This window comes from Lactuca serriola, chromosome 3 (genome assembly GCF_051521515.1).
Source record: "Lactuca serriola cultivar US96UC23 chromosome 3, Lser_US96UC23_V15, whole genome shotgun sequence".
NCBI classification, from domain to species: domain Eukaryota; kingdom Viridiplantae; phylum Streptophyta; class Magnoliopsida; order Asterales; family Asteraceae; genus Lactuca; species Lactuca serriola.
Genome location: NC_136410.1, coordinates 56191377 through 56196455, shown reverse-complemented (window position 1 = coordinate 56196455; position 5079 = coordinate 56191377).

Genomic DNA, 5079 nt, shown 5'->3' with positions numbered 1-5079 from the left:
TGCATGTCTTGGACCATATAGTTCTTTTGTAAGGCGATATATTTTATGCTTGTTTCCTTTCTTTATATAGCCTTCCGGTTGTGACACGTAAACGGTTTCTTTTAATTCTCCATGCAAGAACGTTGTTTTTGTTAGGTTTTGAGCATTCTAACACTCCTAAGTGTACATGCAACCCTAAATACCTTGGATCTATATTTTCTCTATTATACATGCAAATATGAATATTCCAAGGTATTACCCTATCTAGCATACAATCTTTGATACTTGGGTAATAAAATAGATACAATAAATACCTTTGATGTAACTTGTCTTCATGAAGCTTGAGTGTCTAGTGCCCCAAGTGTGACACCTCAAATGGTTCACACAACACCATGAACACTTGGAATAACCTTAAGAATAAGGATACTTTGGTTCTCTCTAGTGAAATCGGCCTTGCCCTTTTGTGTACACACACTAGTGCCATTTCACCAACCAAGGACATCTTTATATAATGTGGTGATTAGGGTTAAACCCATGAACCTTCATTTCATATGATCCATGGGTTAAACACTCCATGGACTATCCATGAAAGCTTAGCCCAACCTAAATGAACTTGGCCCATCACACACATATATCTTAGAGTCCCTATCTAATTAGTTCCTTTTGATCACTTAATTAATTACAAATTAATTCTTGATCAATACTAATTAAATAATATGATTATATATTGATATATTAGAACTTATAATATATTGATATAAATCACTAATATCCTTTTTCCTCATCTCGTCAATCCAAATGTCCCGATGCCATGCAACCCAAATGGACCATGTCGGGTCGGATCAAGTCTTATCAATTATAGTTATGGACTTAGACATTAATCCAACAGTATCCCACTTGGATAAGTCTAAAACTATTATTGCAAGTATGACTTCATAACCCGACTAGCAATCGTAGCTCTCAAAAGCTTCTGTCGAACTCTAACCTTGCCGATGAACTCTGAACTTTGTTAATGACTTTTCCATTAGATAAGGGATCATATATTCCTCCATTGTAGATATCATATGGACAGAGACATGGATTATAAATCATTCTCTCTGTACATTTGTTGTTTCCTGGTTTCCGATTCATGATGACTGACTGATTGAACAAATCAAATCAGTCCTTGATTGGCCAAGCACTCACATGTATCATCATTAAATCATCAAGGGGCCCACATATATCGCTTTTATCCCGAAGGTAAAAGGAATGGATAAACTTCGACTCATATGACTTGTTCTACTAGTTGTTGAATCATACACAAAGGCACGTTTAATGACATCGAGTTACCAATGCGGTTTCGTGCAATCAATGTATAAACAACTCATAGTAACAACTCATATCTCTAGGTTTGAAGAATATAAGATATTATCGTCTCATGATCACTCGTTATAAAATCCATGAAGTGATTCCAATGAGCGTGGGTTGAATCCAATACTCATAACTTATGAGCACTCATGAGTGTTGTAGCACCACTTTGTCCAAAAACTTAGACCTCTACAAGCCAACCCATGACATTTTTGATTCATATCTACTTCAAACATATGACCGACTGTGGATGGTTTGAATAACTTAGTCATTCAGGAAGAACGACCTAGTTATTATGGAAGTCAAAACATGCAAAGTGAAACACAAGAATAATCGAATCCAATATGGTCTCAGAACTTATGAATATAAATAAAACATCTTTTATTTATCACCATATCGATTACCCATAATTCATTGCATACTGTTTCAAACTATCAACTTTATACATGAATTAAAACAATAGTTGTCCCATGCTCCAAACATGTACACTATATTTTCTAAACACTAGTCATGCCATACACCAAGTATGCATACTAAGTTTGTATAAACATTAGTTATGCCTTTCTCCAAGTATGTATACTAAGTTTGTCTATGCTCTTTACTTTGTGAAATAGATCGATTGCACATAACTCCAATGATTCTCATTTCACAGTCCCGAATCCTTACTGCAAATGCAGGAATTCCAAATTCATGTCATTTACCGAAATCTTTTAGATTCTAAACTTATATGCATTGATCCTCTTGTAATGATTATGCACAAAGTCACAAATACTTGACAACAAACATTACAGAGCATTCCAAAGGATATCAACTCCATGGAAAAATCCTTCTTGCATTATGTTTCCTAATCTTACACAGATTTATTGAACAACTTCCACCTTCCCATATTCCCATTTTGACTATCACTTTTGAACAAGAGTTGCCTCTTTTCAGAATATGTCAATATGGTCCTTCCAACAATTAACATTATACTTCCAACTGTCCCTGAGCAACCAATCTTTGGTAAACCTTAGATTGTCCTCAACAAGTGCTTAATCCTTTTAGTCATATCCAATTCTAGACCTTTTCCCTTCTTAATATCCCAGGCATTTGGAAAAATTTAAAAATGATGAATATTATAGCACATGCAATCGATCCTATATCCAAAGCATATGGGACATGATTCATGATGTCTCACATAAAGACATGATACTAGACCAGTCCTTTGCAATAATATTTTCATTTCAATTTGCCAAGTTCTCATAATTCAGATTATGAAAAGGGATGCCGTAATCATAAAAGAATTTTAGAACGCAAATAATGGACCCATATATAGAATTTTCTTATGCTGATCCATTCCAACATAACATTCATATATATATACTTGACTAAATTTGATTAAAATCTCACTATCTAAGCTTATAGATTTGAGATGAAGTATAATTTCCTCTCCTTTAATTATAGCAAAACAACTTTTTCAACCCCTACAACCTCACGAATTGAAACTTTTGTTTTCTATAATTAACATTGCTAACTTGCAATACTTATCATAATTATCATGCTCCCACTAACATGATGATTATTAGCAAAACACTTATGCTCCCACTAGCTTTGACATGTACTCAGAAATCAGCTGGACTTCTAGAAAAACAATACTTTATTGACTTTCTTACCAAAGTTCAGATTTCTGATACTAGATTGCTTTGATAAAACATTATCAATATCATACACCTTATCTTAGATAGCTCACAGGTGTGTCTAAACAATTTAAGAACTATGAAAAGGGATGTCGTAATCATAGTCTCGATTGTTTAGACCTTTGCCATTTCTCACAAGTCCATGTTAGTGTGCCGGTTAACCACACACGATCCACTAATGACTTTGAGAATGCAAATATCACAATTGCTATCTAGTTAAAATCTACTTAGTGCAAGTGTTTCCTCACCATGCAAATATCACACTTAGATTTAATGGTGTATGTGTTCTTATCCATGTGGATTTGTTAAAACCATAATCACAAGAGAAGGATAATGACAAATCCAAACTCATATGGACTGAACTCAATCTGAATTTCTTGCCATCTGGCAGCTCAAGGTCCTGCCATTGCTTCTAAGTTGTTGTGCAACCAATTGAGAACTCTAATAACTCATATGCAAAGCCAACTTTAACTAGAATGGGCACAAAAATAGAAATATATCAACACGATAGGTTATAAACCTCACGCCGTGTGCTAGCGATAAACTTACAGTTTTTTATTCTTGATTATCCTTTCAGGATCTTTAAGACTCCCACTATCCTCTTGACACATAAGACTCACTTGCCAAATATTCAAGACATAGTTTGGATTCTTTATCAAGACAAACACTTTACATAATTGGCCTTAGTTGGTCTTTGTTTTATCCAAAACATCACAACTTACCAATTTCAAATGTACAAGTGTAGGACACACTTTACTCTTACATTTGACTAGTGTTAAGAAACCTTCCTTTAGGATATGTCACTCAAGTTACAATCTTGGAGTATGCCTCTGTGACATCCCCAAAATCTCGGCCAGAAAAGACCGATTTCATTTATGCTTTTTAAAACATTTTCAGAGTAAATCCGTTTGATTTTAAAAGAGATGCGGAATTTGTTCCCAAAAACAAAACATGATAAAATAGATATTTATCAAAACATTTCATATAGAAATATGATTTCGTTTCATAATCAAAAGTCGGAATGTCATGTTCCGATATAGATCATAAAGCATAAACGATGATATTACAAGTCGTTCAACAAATATATACATATGCAGACTTGTAAACAAAAATGACTTGATGATTCGCCCATCTTAAGCTCTTGCGCCACTTCCTGTAATACAAATCAACTGAGTGGGTCAGGCTTGGGAGCCTGGTGAGCATATAGGGTTTTCAAACCCACAATAATTATATTTAATTTCATCAATCAACAATAAACCCGATTACCCATTCCCGTTATCCTCACCTTACGTTCCTAAAAATAACGTCTATTATAAGGAACTTATTTCAGGATTTTCATCGGGACGGACATTACTGCAAAGGGGCTTCCTCAACAATAAGTGTCCTAAAGGCAACCATGTGGGGGATAGAGTACACCGGTGAACACGTCGTTCACAACACCTACAGGTAATGAGCCTGCTAGTGTTCCACAGGACAGTCTAGAATAGTCCGTGGTCGTCATCCATACTCTGCTGAATGACTAGAATAACACCAATAACACCGAGGCCTCTCATCTGTTTATTTCAAACCAATTATCTACCCATGTTCTACCCAACATATTAGTAGATAAAAATATACATTTTTATACATTGTTTAAAAACCTGTATAGCATGCTTTAATCAATACACATTCCACATAACAGATGAGGCATACACACATAACACGTATTTCATAGAGAATATACATTCACACATATAACCACAAAATATATACACGTAGCACGTATTTTATATTAAATACTTCATAATATTGTGTTGGAGAGAAAATAACTACACACTCACTTGATCAGAAGATGATCCGACAGCACTACGGCTTATAGAAATAGCGTCTCTCCGCAGATCTGGAAGATCTTCACAAAAACCGGCTCCTCGTGGGCAGGGCTTCGGCTCGGGAATAACGCTCTTCGGGATTCTCGGGGCTTCGGATCTCGCTTCGGGGCTCGGGAATAATACCGGGGCTTCGGGATATGAGTGGCACGCAAATCGAGGCAAAACTTAGAGAGAGGGAAGAGTTTGAACAAGAGAAAATGGCTGAATTC